The sequence below is a fragment of the Gymnoscopelus microlampas genome (genome assembly GCF_963454915.1).
Source record: "Gymnoscopelus microlampas genome assembly, chromosome: 16".
NCBI lineage: Eukaryota > Metazoa > Chordata > Actinopteri > Myctophiformes > Myctophidae > Gymnoscopelus > Gymnoscopelus microlampas.
Window position 1 is genome coordinate 42261050 of NC_139953.1, and position 16862 is coordinate 42277911.

Sequence of the window (16862 nt, forward strand, 5' to 3'; positions counted from 1 at the left end):
TTGGAAATTTGTGCAAATCCTTAAATATTTATATATGTTTTAAAGCGAACATTTTTAACTCAAATCTTTGCTTCTGTGGGGGATCCCTGGAACAACATATTTTGAGATGGTGGTCTGTGGCCGAATACATATTATTTTGGGGGTCCTTGACATGGAAAGGTTGGAGCACCACTGATATAGCAACATAAAAGTTGTAAAAAGAAATAAACTGTAGAATATATATTCAAAGATTTGAAAAAATATTGACGATTTAAAAAAAATAGCAGATCTACAAGATCGTAGCGCGGCACTCGGTGCCGCGCTATGAGCTTGTATATCTGCTATTTTTGAATAGCCAAAGAAACCTTAAAATGACACGTCTAATATACAGATGTGCCACTTCAAAACTTCACACGTTACTGTTCTTTCCCTGATAGTGCCCTGAAAATGCATTTTTTTCCTCCCTTTTCTGCCCTTAAAATGCACTGTTTTGCCCCTGAAAAGAAGTTGTCACTACACACCCCCGTTTTTCCCTTCAACAGACATCCATATACATGAGAACAAAAGAATGTGTGTTGAAGAAGGTGTCAGACTCATTATGAGGCGAAAGGTGATTTGACCAGTTGCTCAAATTAATTAGCATCATAAAAGCAGTGATCATCAAAATAATTCAGCATTTTAAATGCCCTTCTTTGTCCCTCTTATTGCCCTGGGAATCCCCTGAAAATGTACTGTCTTGGCGATGGCAGGACATGTGAAGTTTTGAAGTGGCACATCTGTACGTTTGATATTATGTTTGACTAGGATGTGATGGATCATAGCATAGATAAATATCACAACTTAAAGCAGCTCTGTAACTTTTCTCTTGCCCCGGATTTGAACCCGGTTTGCTCTGCAAGTGCTGACATTTTTACCATCTGATAATAAATGCACCGAATGTCTGTACACAGAGGTGTAAAGTAACTAAGTACATTTACTCAAGCACTGTACTTACAGTAAGTACAATTTTGAGGTGATTTTCTTTACTTGAGTATTTCCAATTTTCAGTACTTTTACTTCTACTCCATTACATTTCAGAGCCTTACTCCACTAAAATTGCTCAGGGGATAAATTGAATCTTGACCATCAGGTCAAAATTCGTGGCAGATCCTGTGTCTAGGTACATGACCTTTGACACGACCTAAATGTCTCAATAGAAGAGCAGGGAGATAAGTTAGAACCACAATTAATTTGTATTAACATCTTATACGATACAGATTGGAAAAAATATACAGTATATAAATAATAACTAGCCGATCTGAAAGCTCACAGAGCGTCGCTTCACTTCGGCACATCGGCTTCTATTGTCTCCGCCAGGCCGAAGGCATGGCGAGAGAGTATGTTTTACCCTCCGTCCGTCCGCCCGTCCGTCCGTCCGTGTGTCCGTCCGTCCTGTCCGTGTGTTACCACCAAATCTCCGGCACCGTTGGCCCGGTCGCTGCGAAACTGTGCACACACATTCCCTGGATGCCAATTCAGAACCTCTGCCTCACATTTTTCACATGGGCCTGTTATAGCGCCACCAGGAGGCCGATTTATGCAAAACCCATTTTTTCACATTACTCCTACAGTTTTTAACCAAACGTCATGCAAATCGGTACACAGTATCTCTATAGTCATGTGATCAACCCTGATCTGATTTCCCATATTCCATCCTCATTGGTTAAAGTTGCCATCCAAAGTTTGCAGGATTGGTCCGTTTTGAACAAACTGCCTCAAACCATGAACGCAGCTTGCGATTTCCGTGAAATTTCACACGCACATTCCCACTAGGCCGAGGAAGAAATGCCACCCTTTTCACAGTGGCCTGTTATAGCGCCACCAGCAGGTCTAATTTAGCAAAACACATTTTTGGAACAAAATGCCACAAATCATGAATGCTGTGTCTGATTGCCGTCTGTGTGATGTATCTCACATGTACATCGGCTATTTGTGTGATGTATCTCACAATGAGGAAACGTGTGTACGGCATTTTTTTAATAGTCTTTGGTTATGACTCGGCCGCGGATTGAACCCCGAGCGTGTTTGCTGATCGTAATGTCTTTTGATCCATAATAATATACCTGCTGATCAGTAAAATGTGTTTGATCCATATATACCTGCAGGGAGCCATATAAACCCAAGAGCCCAGAGGAATGAATGAGACCTGAAAGACGTTCTCCTTTGTTGATCAAAAGCCAGGCGGACAGCAGAGCGGAGCGTTGAGCGGTGTAATGCAGTGAGAAAGAAGTGCAAGGGTAGGAGGGGGAGAAAAGAAATTTAAGCAAGAAGATAATTACGGAGCGCATCAGCCTGTCGACTCACTTATTAGCAGACATGAATGGAGTTGAACATTGCTCAGAAAAGATGGTTCTGAATTATGAATTTTCTACTTGATTAGGCTCGGAGCTGATGAGAAAGTCAAAGCCTAATTAGGCATCGATAATGACAGCCTTTACTGTAAGTTTTGGCGGGGAGAATAGCGGAGAGAGGGAGAGACGGTGTGACCTTGTAGATCTGCTATTTTCAAATAGCCTAGGTATAAAATAGGGCTAAAGTGGTTAATGTATGTTTTATAATGTCGTATTTTATATCTGCAAAGTAACTAGTCACTTTCAGATAATTGTAGTGGAGTAAAAGTACAATATTTGCCTCTGAGATGTCGTGGAGTAGAAGTAAAAGTTTTTGAAATTGGAAATACTCAAGTAAAGTACAAATACCTCAACATTGTACTTAAGTACAGTACTTGAGTACACGTACTTTGTTACTTTCCACCACTGTGCGCACGCGCACACACACACACACACACACACACACACACACACACACACACACACACACACACACACACACACACACACACACACACACACACACACACAATTTCAACTTCACACTCTGTACTGTTGTTTGTCTTATCATTATGCGTTGTGAGCTTGTAGGGGCGTTGTGAGCTTGTAGGGACGTTGTGAGCTTATGGGTTTTCCTTCACATGCACTTATTTCCGTGTCTTTTAATAATTGTTACCTTTTGTGCCGTTTTCATTGAGTGAATAAATAAAACAAAACAGGGATTTTAACCCATTAAGCCCGGGAAAGCAACCACTTTAACCATTATCTTATACTTTGGCTATTGAAAAATAGCAGATATACAAGCTCATAGCGCGGCACTCGGTGCCGCGCTACGAGCTTGTAGATCTGCTATTTTTTTTAAATCGTGAACATTTGCGCAAATCTTTGAATATGTTGTTTTTCAAACGCGAGCATTAGTAACTAAAATGTTTGCTTCTCGGGGTCCCTGGAACTAAATATTTTGTGGCCAAATACATATCATTTTGGGGGTCCATGAAAAAAGTTGGAGCACCACTGATATACTGTAGCAACATACTGTTCTAGGATTTAAAAAGCCCCCATGAGCAAAGATTTTAGTTAAAAATGTTCGCTTTAAAAATATATATTCAAAGATTTGCACAAATTTTCACGATTTTTCCAAAAATAGCAGATCTACAAGCTCATAGCGCGGCACCGAGTGCCGCGCTATGAGCTTGTAGATCTGCTATTTTTGGAAAAATCGTGAAAATTTGACATGTTAATTAAACATGTTAATCACCTCGTTTCTTCCACTTGTAGATTTTTCGAATAGCCAAAGAAATCTTGAAATGACACAGATGCGTTCCTGGTTTGAATGGATTAATGTGAGTAATGCTATTAGCAGTATAGCAGCAGACTTGGGGTAGCAGGTTTGTTTTTGCTGCCTGTCTCGTGTTTTGTCTCTTTGCCATGTGTGTGGGGGCGAGATCTGGAACGTCGTACCAACCCCGCCGTGAGGACAGGTTTCTGTCTGTTTTTTTGGGGGTTATTTGTGTCTGTCTGTTTGGCCTATATTCACAACCTTGAGAGGCCTCTGCCTTGCAGTGCATACGACCATCGCCGCTGTTGTTTTTCTTTTATTAATGCCCTACTCAGTGGTTGAAAGTAACTAAGTACATTTACTTAAGTACCATTTTGAGGCATATGTACTTTACTTGAGTATTTCCAATTTCCAATGCTTTTACTTCTACTCCACTACATCTCAGAGGCAAATAGTGTACTTTTACTCCACTACAATTATTTCAAAACTTTAGTTACTAGTTACTTCTCAGATATAAATTATGATATTATAAAACATCCATTAACCACTTTAGCCCTATTTTATACCTAGGCTGTGAACTTGTAGAGTTATCGGCTATTTTCAAACATTCGAGTACTTTTACTTTTGGTACTTTAACTCATTCAGTGCCTGACTTTTTTCTGGCAGTTTGGCTCTGAGTCCCAGAGCCAAAAATACATTTTAACAAAAAAAAAGTGCTTAGGAAGCGAGATACGGCCTTTTTCAGTAAGATGTTAAACAAGAAGTGAATGGAGAAGCAAATCTTCAAATCATGATATCTTGGGTTCTGAAATGTTTTTCTTCATGACGTCGGCGACGTCATTGGCACTCTGGGCTTATAAAAATGCGACGTCAATGGCACTGAATGAGTTAAGTGTATTTTCATGCCAATACTTACTCAACGTCACCTTATTAAACTAATGGCCTAAGTCATTTTTTGAGGAAATGATATTTTTGCCTAAGTCAGGTCCTCATGACACTGGCCACCTCTGGTAAAATGGCCCAACTCCTAATTGAAAAGGATCATGCTGTTCACGCCCCTTTTAGTATAATGGCCTAACTCCCTAGTGTGACTTAGGACAAAATAGGCCTTTTGTTTGGCCTAAGTCACATGTTTTTGTGACTTAAGCCAAATTATTTACTGATTTAGGCCATTTTGTAATTTGTTTTGCTTTTTATTTTGGCCTAAGTCAGATTTAATCCTATTTAATTTCAATCTCTTATGTTACATAACTGACAGACAGTGTTATTTCTATTTAAATAGTCATAATTTGTTATAAACATTTTGGGTGAAATGATTAAGAAATATCATATAGTTTTGTTCTGGATCAGTTTTTTATTTTTCCTGAAAACCTTGAAAAAATGACTTAGGCCATTAGTTTAATAAGGTGACGTCAAGTAACATTTTGAATTCCGGACTTTTACTTTTAACAGAGTACTTCTGCATTGCAGTATTGATACTTTTACTTAAGTACAAAACATTTGAGTATATCTTTTCCACCTTTGACCCTACTTGATCATACTCCAGCGTCACACAAAAGCATAACAAGTAGCAGATCTAAAATCTCGAAGCAATTTTTTTTTAAATTTTGAATCCTAAAAAGTAACAGCTTTGGATATAATGAGGTTTTCACCCGACTGAGACAACATTATCGCTGTCACGCACAATCATTGCATTTCCATATTTCAACTTTTTATGTTTTTTCTTTGTTTGTTTTTCTGTGCCCTACTTCAAGCGTTCAAACTCAAAAGCATGCAAAGCAATTGCCGATCTACAAGCATGCGTTGTTGTGAGCTTGTAGAGCGTCGTTGTCGTTGTAGCACTATCAAGATTTCTACCACACGTTGTGTCAAAGCTTTCGTGCAAAACACAGTCTCGTTTGAAAAGGCCGTATCGTTCTATTTCCCTCTTTACCGTTTCACATTTAGCACTTGGGGAGCATTTGGTCAGCAATCACATTAACCCATTATTCGTGGCACATGAACACATGTATGACGTGCAAAGCCGATCCCGCGTGTGCTTCGATCAGCGCTGCATGCATGCAACACCCAGGAGGGGTCTTTAAAGCAAGACGTGTCACTCACATTACAAAACGGGGGCATATGACGCAAATATGTTTGTTATGGAATTGTGATTGTAATCATTGTCAACGTTTTGTCAAGCCGAGCGAGCGAGCGAGCGAGCGAGCGAGCGGGTGTGCAGGAGAATGAATGCTAATGAGGACGTCATTATTGTAATCCACTTGTCACATCTGAGCCTGTGTGTGCAGAGCATATACTGTCAACCTGGCGTCTCTATTTCAGGCATGGCATTATTCAATGGTGGGAAAAGTAGTCACGTTTTACTCGAGTACAAGTATCAATACTGCAATGTAGAAGTACTCGGTTACCAGTAAAAGTCCAGAATTCAAAATTGGCTTAAGTACAAGTACAAAAGTATTGGTATCAAAATGTACTTAGAGTACCAAAAGTAAAAGTACTAAAATGTTTGAAAATAGCAGATCTACAAGCTCACAACGCGTCGCGAAGCGACGCGTTGTGAGCTTGTAGATTGGCTATTTTCAAATAGCCTGGGTATAAAATAGGGCTGAAGTGGTTAAAGGTAGGGTAAGTGATATTTTTTGGTGTTTGTTCAGTAACAGGAGTCTCCCCGTCTCTCCAGCTCTTTAATAAACAGAAAATACATTTTCCGGTAGATGTCAAAATCTCAGCCAATCAGGAGAAAGTACCCATTTTTAAGCTTCATTTTTATAGTGTTCCAGTTCCAATTTTGTCTGCTCATTTCTTAGTGTCATCACTTCCAATTTCACTTGTTTAATCTATATCCTGATTGAGTTCTCTATCCTGATTGGATAAAATTGGAAACGAAACTGAAACTGAAACGAAAATGCATTTTCTGTATTATAAAGGGCTGGTTTGACAAGGAGACTTCTTTTACTGAACAAACACTCTATAGCAATGAGTACTATCAGAATATAGAGCTATTTAACACATATTTTAACCAAAGAAAATCACTTACCCTACATTTAATGTATTTTTTATAATGCATATCTACAAAGTAACTAGTAACTTAAGTTTTCAAATATTTGTAGTGGAGTAAAAGTACAATATTATTTGCCTCTGAGATGTAGTGGTGTAGAAGTAAAAAAGTCTCAAGAGGCGGTGCTCCGCAGCTCTGCGCTGCGAAACCAGAAGCGCTGGTCCAATGTTCCTGGGACTTCGGAAACCGACGAATAATAGAGCCTGCGTTCGTGCTTGCTCAGGGGATACAATTAATATTGACCAATGTCAGAATTCGTGTCAGATCCTGTGTCTATGCTGTAGGTGAGACATGACCTTTGTTACACGATCTAAATGTCTCAATAGAAGAGCAGGGAGACAAAATACTATCACCCCAATTGTATTGACATACATGGGCCTTTCTGTGTGGAGTTTGCATGTTCTCCCCGTGTCCCTTAGGTGTAGGTACCCTCACAAAAAACATGCAGTAATCCTGGTCTCTATATAGACTCCTCCTGGTCAGCCGGGGCGCCTGATGGAGGGGAAAGGAACTGGTTGGAATAACGTGTTCCTTCTGCGTGCTACGTCCTACCGGGGAAACTCCTCATGCATTGAAGGAAGAGGAAGAGTAGTGTGCAGGATTACATATAGGCAATTGCCACTGGGTGAAAACATGGGTTACAAAATTGTGGGATAAAAACAATTATTAAAAAAACATACTCTACCATGCAGATTGGACAACATTACATTTTATTCATAAAAGAAAGCCTATAAGCCGCCTATGTTAGAGAATATTCTATGTTTGTATTTGTCTACACACACAGGAGTGCCTCCACTCTTCCGCTAACCTACTAACAAATGGGCAGAGTAAACACACTTTGCATTCCGAGGACATAACCCGAACCTTTAGAAATGTCATGCTTCCACGTGACTACGTTCATCCGCCGCTATTTGTGTCACAACAGAGCAGCCGCCGGGGGTCCATGATTGACAACTGGTGAGTGATAATTTGACACATTCTGTTGTTTGTCCTTAACCCTTTAAGACCGGGAACGCATCTGTGTGTCCTTGTATAGATTTCTTTGGGCTATAAAAAAAATGGCAAAGCTACAAGCTCCTATGAGCTTGTAGATCTGCACATTTTTTTCTAGTTTTTAGCTTTTGAAAATGTGTGCAAATCGTTTGTATTTTGTATATTTTATGTATATTTATAACTCAAATCTTTGCTTCTGGGGGTCCCTGGAACAACATAATTTCAGATGGGGGTCTGCGGCAAAATACATATCATTTTGGGAGGTCCTTGACATGGAAAAAGTTTGAGCACCACTGATATTATAGCAACATACGTTTTTCACTGTTAGAATTTAGAAGGCATTTTGTAGAATCCCCAGAAGCAAAGATTTGAGTTGCAAATGTTCGCTTTAAAAAATATACAGTACATACATTCAAAGATTTGCACAAATTTTCACGTTTTTTCTAAAATAGCCGATCTACGAGCTCGTAGCGTGGCACTCGGTGCCGCGCTACGAGCTTGTAGATCTGCTATTTTTGAATAGCCCAAAGTATAACATTATGGTCTAAGTGGTTAAACAGATGCGTTCCTGGTTTGAATGGTTTAATGCCAACTCTCTGTTTATCCGCCGGCGCTACGCCGCAGCGCTGTCACCCCGGGAGGCGCGTAGCGGACGACACCTGACACTGACACGCCAGATAAGACAGCCTCCCATTTATGCAAGTGGAAGAGGGTTTGAACTTTACACTCGCCCGTCTCTCGCTCTGTGTGGAAAGATGGAGTGCGTGCAGAGGTGGAGGTAGTACTCAGCATTCAAAATTTGACGTGTCGACGTAATGGCGCTCTGGTGGCGCCTGCCAGCCCACCACCACCACCGCGGAGGTTGTGGGTTCGAGTCCACCGTGGTGCGTCCAGCTTTGTCGAGCGTCTATGCAGTGGTGGAAAACGTACTAAAATGTTTTGTTTCATGCAATCAATTCCCAACCTGTTGTTTTGGGGTGCGCTGGTTTCAGCACACCAACCCCCTCTTGTGTGTTGGCTAGTGAGACGCGTCCTAGCGAGACCTGACAGAATGGGTTTCGTTGCACGCATACTGGTTGCACGCATACTGGTTCTTATCAGTGTGACATCGTCTGTTAAGTGGTCTATACTCCTACAGGCTGGGGGTGGGCATAGTAGTAGTGGAGTAGCCCTATGCCTTTTCCGGTTGGGGCTCCTCGCTGGCAGAAAACTTTGATGGAGGCTCTTATGAATGAACTTGGGGAGATCAAAAAGTGGGTGTGCCCTGGCTCCAATGGCTCCATTGGTGGTCAGGTGCCAGTGCTAAAGCCACCAAACAATTGTTGGGGAGTAGAAAGTAGAAAGGACCCCAATGGAAAAAAGCCATAGTGTTTTCTTGGGTTTAAAATCCTCTTAACAGACCTTGTATTGAACTGTACTTCCCTGTGTTTGTTTTTGCAAACTGTTGATAGGGTATTCAATCAATCAATCAAAGATGTAGTGGACTAGAAGTATAAAATATTGAAATAGTCAAGTACGTAAAAGGACCTCAAAAACTGTACTTAGTCACTTTACACCACTGTTTCTTTTTTTGTTGTAAAAGTCTAAAAGGTTAGAACTTTAAACTGTCCATTTCGCTGGGTGGAAGAAGCTGTGCGTTTGTTGGTTTGTTTATACCCATGGCTCCCCTCAGGGCAGCTTAAAGTGGGCCAACGCGGATCCAGCTCATAACTTCCAAACCCGCCCAAACCCTTTTTTCTCCGGTTTGGATGGCTTTATTACCGGCTGGGAGGAAGATTATGCTGAAAGGGCTGCTCCCACATGAGGCCATATGCTTGACGGAGCACTTCAATTTAAGATGACACCAGCCAGGGCACCCCTCTGTGTGCGCGTGTGTGTGTGTGTGTGTGTGTGTGTGTGTGTGTGTGTGTGTGTGTGTGTGTGTGTGTGTGTGTGTGTGTGTGTGTGTGTGTGTGTGTGTGTGTGTGTGTGTGTGTGTGTGTGTGTGTGTGTGTGCGCGCATGTGTGTGCGCGTGCGTGGTGGACAAAGTACTCAACCCGAATATTACTAAAATGAAAGTTGCTCTGTCAAATATGTACTTGAAATATTAACTATAAAAAATACATAACTATTCAAAAGTGCTTTTAAATACCTAAGTACGTACTTCACCCATTTCCACCCTATCTTAATATAATTGGTCCTCATTAATGCTCATTATAATATGTCACCATTTTTGTCTACTCAGTCTGTGTCTCAGAGGAGGGCTGTGGACAGTTCAGAAACCCGCCTACCGGTGACATCATCGATGGGGAATCCAAGCTAATAGAAACTGGAGGCTATTCCTGGAAAGTTAGCATGCTATGATGGAAGCCATTGTTCTCACGTTAATTCTAATTCTAATCTTTAAAAAAAAGAATAAAGCCTGCCTAATGATGATGTCACTGTTAGGCGTGTTTCTGAAGTGTCCACAGCCCTCCTATGAGACACATAGACTGAGTTAAAAAAAAAAGAAATAGGATCATTTTATCAGGAGCATTAGTGAGGTCCAGTTATATGAAGACGGGTTGAAAATGGGTGAAGTCGTCCTTTAAGTATTCAAAGGTACAAATTATAAAGTGCCTTTTCTTTGTAATATCAATACAGTGTGTGTGCGTGTGCGTGTGTGTGTGTGCTGAGTGGCATGTGCGGTGCGCTACGTGATTGAGTGCCAAAAGAAGCCCTTTAGAAGATGCATAAACAATAGGCCACAGAAGAGCCTCTCTCATCGACCACACGGCCGTCCTCCTGGCAGCAGCCGGCTCGCTGCCGAGCTGTTTAGCAACTCCCATCATTGATCGCTTAACCCCTTCAGACCGGGAACGCGGCTGTGTGTCATTTTTAGATTTATTTGGCTATTTCCAAAAATAGCAGATCTACAAGCTCGTAGCGCGGCACTCGGTGCCGCGCTACGAGCTACGAGCTTGTAGATCTGCTATTTTTGGAAATGAAATCGTGAGAATGTGTGCAAATCGTATTATGAATATTTTTTCAAGCGAACATTTTTTGACTCAAATCTTTGCTTCTGGAGTATTCTACGAATGTCTTCTCAATCCTAACAGTCTTTTGATCCTTTGAATACGTTTGTTGCTATAATATCGGTGGTTCTCAAACTTTCTCATGTCAAGGACCCCCAAAATGGCATGTATTTGGCCACGGAACCCCATCTCAAAATATTTTGTTCCAGGGACCCCCCAGAAGTTGTAAAATTAGTTAAAAATGTTCGCTTAAAAAACATCAAAAATGTGCACAAATTTTCACGATTTTTTCTAAAATAGCAGATCTACAAGCTCATAGCGCGGCACTCGGTGCCGCGCTATGAGCTTGTATATCTGCTATTTTTGAATAGGCCAAATAAATCTTTAAAAATGACACAGGTGCGTTCCCCGTCTTAATGGGTTAAAAGTGAGCAGCAGCCGCCATCGGCATCCCATCACGGCAGACGCGACCGGAGGAGTGCAAGAGGTGCAATTAGCTGCTCCCAGGAGCACAGCGGGACTGACAGATGATCAACACACTGAGAGAGAGAGAGAGAGAGAGAGATAGAGAGAGAGAGAGGGAGAGAGGGAGAGGGAGGAAAGGGGGATGGCGCAAGAGGAGCAAGCAAGAAGATTAAGAGAGACAATGTACATCAGTGTTTTCCAAAACAATGGGTTCGGGGACCACGCGTTTTGAGCTTGTAGATCTGCTACTTTTACAGTTACAGACCCTTATGGGTCCCTTATGGGTCTGTAACTCAGAGTCAATATAAATTGGGGTCCCATGAAGAAATGCCATTAAATGGGGGTCCTTAGCCCTAATGCGTGTCATACTGGGGGTCCTTGAAATTAAAATGTTTGAGAATCACTGCTAGAGCCGTAAAAAAAAGAATCTTCTCTTATGGGGGTCCCTGGCATATCTTTTCAAAAGAGGGTCCGCGGGCTAATAAGTGTCAATTTTGGGGTCCTTGACACCAAAAAGGTTTGAGAACCATTGGTTTAGGCGATAGGTGGTCTGTCCAGGAACCGCCAATTCCGACGATACGCCCATATATAGGCATATTTCAGTATGGAGATCTTGTTGTCCGTAACCACCGATCGGACCGCTATGGCCATATGGGCATGCCCATATATGGGGCTGATCAACTTCAAACTCGGCACGCGCATCACAGATGACCTCAGGGAGTGACGCCATAAGTGGCAAGCCAGTCGGATCAGCGGATCTCCAAAAGAATATTGATAAAACCACAAATGGAGTACCCTGATGATGTCATCAGTATGACATCATACGACATGACCTCACAGACTGCATGGCCCGTGACATCTAATTTGGGCATGCCTGAACCGGAACTCCATCTATGGGCATAAAAGACAACGGGTGCAAGAAACAAAGAATACACAGGGTTGCCCCATAGAGTTAAACATAATAGAGAGGGCACCAATGCAAATCCACTTGCATTGAGTTGCTCACTTAGAACATACTCCTAAATCAACCCGTCTTCCGGGTCGGGAAATGTGATGGGCGGGGCCTATTTGGGGCATCTGTGACACGTTTTGCGTCACCTCGGTGCGCAACCCCGTGCGCGAGCTTGTGAGTTGAGCCCATTGGTCGAAACCGTTTTCGCTTGTTTAAGCTGCAGTACCTATAAATGGCCAGCATGTCCAATGCGCTTCAGTGCAACCTCTGGTTTCTGGGGGCTTGAGTAGCCCACACAGCAAAAATCCAGAGTGTTAATTTAACTCGGAGTGTGAAAACGGTCCCAGATTTTAACCCATTAAGATTCTAGAAATGTCTTCTAAATCCCACAGTTTTCTGAAAAACGTATGTTTCTAAATCAGTGGTTCTCAAAGTTTCTCATGTCAAGGACCCTCAAAATGTTTGACCGTGGACCCCCATCTCAAAATATGTTGTTCCAGGGACCCCCAGAAGCAAAGATTTAAGTTAAAAATGTTCGCTTTAAAATAATATATATTGAAAGATTTGCACACATGTTCACGGTTTTTCATGCTATGAGCTTGTATATCTGCTATTTTTGAATAGCCCAAAGTGCAAAATAATGCTTTTTAGCTCTAATCTAAAAATGACACAGTTCCAGGTCTTAATGGGTTAAAGCTGCAGTACATATAAATGGCCAGCATGTCCAATGCGCTTCAATGCAACCTCTGGTTTCCGGGGGCCTGAGTAGCCCACACAGCAAAATCCAGAGTGTTCATTTAACTCAGAGTGTGAAAATAAACCCATGGGCTCCCAGACTTTAAGTTAACACTCCCAGATATTGCTGTGTAAGAGAGAAAGGAGAGAGAGAGAGAGTGAGAGCCAGAAAAGAGAGAGACATGGATGGTCATTACCCCCACCGGACCATTACGGCCCATCTATCCATCCCACCGTGCAACACCTCCATGCTCCACGCTGTAGGCTGTTTTAATTGGCCTGGTGTACACTATTTGCTCTGCCGCCAGGCAAGCCTGATGAGGGACCCTGTTGGGGGATGATGTGGTGAGGCTTAAGTCAAAGCAGGGATATAATACTGTGTGTGCACGTGTGTGTGTGTGTGTGTGTGTGTGTGTGTGTGTGTGTGTGTGTGTGTGTGTGTGTGTGTGTGTGTGTGTGTGTGTGTGTGTGTGTGTGTGTGTGTGTGTGTGTGTGTGTGTGTGCGTGCGTGCGTGCGTGCGTGCGTGCGTGCGTGCGTGCGTGCGTGTGACATACTGCACACGCACCACGCACGCACGCACACACATATCTCCCCATTTCCAGTCAGTCTACTATCTCTATCAATAAAGGCAGAAAAAGACAAAAAAAAACTAAAGGAAAGGAAGTGGTTGTTTTATAGTACAATTTAAAATTAGGAAAAGATTCAGGTTGGGGTTAGGATTAGACATTTAATGGTTAATAAGTTTAGGGGTAAGTAGAGTTATGCCTGATTTAGACTTAGAATACATGCCGGTGGTGTCTGGAGATCTGCTTCAGCTTTAGGGTTAGTAAATGCCCTCCCAAAAGTTGAAATGGCATTCATTTGATTGATTGATTTGAATAAGGATAAGGATAATTCCTTTTAACAGGTCGTTCATGAAAGTCCTTGCGGTCTTGTTTCCAATGAGAACCTGTGAGCAATTAGGGGTTAAGAGTCTTGCTCAGGGACAAATTTCATTTCATCGACACATATGCTGGCCTGGCCTGGAATCGAACCTGGGGCAACCAGGGCCTCTGGCTCCCTAGGCAGGCTCACTAACCACTCAGCTATGGCCGCCCTCTAATACTTTGTTACATTACATTACAGTCATTTAGCAGACGCTTTTATCCAAAGCGACTTACAATAAGTGCATTCAACATAGGTAGGGAACGAAAACTACTAATCACCAGAAATCTTAAGTGCATTTTCTGCAAAAACAAGCAACCAAGAGTATACCTAGCGCTACGGTAAAAGTGCAATATATCAGCTACCTACTTCCTTAAACAAATGAGACAAAATAGCAAAATCAAATGAGCAGGAGCTAAAACAAATAAGTGTATCGACTAAACAAGATCCAATAAAACAATACAACACTAAAACAAGCGTTCATACAACTAGTTAACAACAAGTAGGCCAGGCAGAGAGGAAGGGTAGTGTTTCCTTTATCAGTTCCATTGTGGTCCTACTGTATGTATTCAATTCATCATAATATTAGCATCCTAAAATGATGTCCTCACAATTACGGAAACACAAAAACGTAAGCGTGCGTGCACTACACTTTCTTCCGTGCGTTTTTTTTTTTTAACACACCCCAAATGCATCGTCCGGCGGTGTTCCATCTCTGGCACTGCATGTGGATAATGAGCGACTGGAGTTTTTTAGTGATTTCCTGTGAGGCCGTTCTTCACATAGAGGCATCAGCAGTCTTCAGCGCTCATTACGTGGCTGCTGTCACTGCATTAAAAGTAGCAGTCGCTAAGACCCCCCACCCCACCACCACCCCCACCGCCCACCACCCCTATTCTGCCAAAAGAAGGACGTCATACTCAATCTGTCCGTTTTAAGGGCCTCCCATCCCACGAGGAGTAACGTTTTTTTCTTCGTTTTTTCTTCTCCAACCGACTACAGTACAACTTCTCCAGACACTATACAAATTAATGCAGACGGTTCCCATGTTATATAAGGATAACGATAACGTCCCAGCGAGCCCTGCACTCATCACAGATCTGTCTGTCTGTCTTTGCACCGTAAAGAACCCGGTGTTGAAGCTCAGATCCTGTTGAAAGAGAGTCTGCGGTCGATTCAGGAGAACATGAACATGGCTTCGCCAGCCCCTCGCCGCGGGGGAGCCGATCTGACGTTTTCGATTAGGGGTGGGGGGGGGGGGGGTGGCGCGGCGCGTATACCGCTGCGTTTTGTAGCAGTCTCGTTCCCGCGGAGGTGACAGGTGACACGAAGGTCACTGGCTGGTGACAGCATGCCAGCACACATGGAAGGGACTTCACATTGATTACTAACAGAAACCAAATGCAGCATGAACTGAAGAAATGAAATAACACTGTCTTTAAACCACTTAAATACTGTACTTAATTGACCGAGGTACCCCCAGGGGTCTACTGTATATTTGGTCCCCTCCCTTTTCCCTCTCCACCAAATCTCTTTGCCTAAAACAGCCGATTTGTTTTCACAGAATGTTCACCTATCAAGAAATGCCCAGAGTTAATGTGGTTAAGCTCACCTCTGGAAGTCTTCCAAAGCAAACTCTTCATATGTGGTTTAACAGCCCAGTGCAGCCCCTTGGAAAACCTAGAAGGGGTTTGTACTGGTTCCCACGTACAGTCCTCAGGGACCTGTAAGTTATTCACCTGCCGTGCCAGTTAATAGGCTCTATTCACAGCAGCCATATTATGAAGACATTCACAGGTGTTACCAATGATACTAATGAAGGCTCTGTTCCATTTAGTCTAGCACAGTGGTTTCCACGACCCCCATAACTCTGAGAGTGTACAAATGGAACCAAATGGACCCCTACGGGTCCATTTGGTTCCATTTGTACACTCTCAGAGTTACACACCTGTAAGGGGCCATTTGGAAGCCCATGAGGGTCCCTGGACCCCAACTGTAGACCCACTGGTGTTTCCAGTGAGCCAACATGCACAATATCAGCACCCTGACTCTGTTTGACCAGAATGGAACAGAGCCTTCATTAGTATCATTGGTAACACCTGTGAATGTCTTCATAATATGGCTGCTGTGAATAGAGCCTATTAACCGTACATCCAGCAGTACTATAAGTTCTGACGACCGGGTTTGGTCCAACGCTCCAACCCCACACCAGTGTTAATTACTAAAAGAAGTCTAAAACTATTCGAAAAAAATGTGGATGACATTTCAGACGAATAAAATATGAGTCATGACTACAAATAAATTGAATTTTTAATCAAAAGACTACGACTAAAACTTCTTCAAAACTTGCTGTCAAAATTAACACGGACACACCACCAGATTATTTCACTAATAATTAGGACTCCTTCGGATATAGCTGGCGGAAATTAGCCTAGCTCCAGCCCCTGAATCACTAGCCACGGACATACAAAATAAATTAATTCTCTGTTGCAGTTCAGAGGCCGGCTGAGGCTGTTATCCGTGGGGCTTTCTGGGTTGAAATTCCAACCAGGCCAATCAGCATCCTTTGAATGAGATGACATAACATGACTGCATGTAGAGTGGCACCGGTAGAGTTATCCGCTCATATTAATGTAGCTATTCAAGCTGTTGTGAATAGACCCCTTAACAGACGACGTCATACTGGCTGCGTGCAGCCAGTATGCGCGCAACGAAACCCATTATATCAGGTCTCGTTAGGACGCGTCTCACTAGCCAACACACACAAGAGGGGGTTGGGGTGTGCTGAAACCAGTGCACCCCGAAACAGGTTGGGAATTGATTGCGTGAAACAATCACCTGTGCGTCCAGGCTCAATGTTAGTAAACAAATAATTGGTCTATAGAATCGCAGGAATAACAAAAATATCAGCATGTGTAAATTACCCCTTGATTCATTCATGTTATTTTTTTTGCTTTCGCTATATCGACCGACATACTTAAACCGACCATGCAGTCTTATGCAAAGGACAAAAAGTAATTTAGATTTTATTTAGGCGTATTATAATATCAAAACATAAATAATATGTCTAAATAACATTGAGTTGATTCAGAAAGGAACGGCAAGCAAGAAGG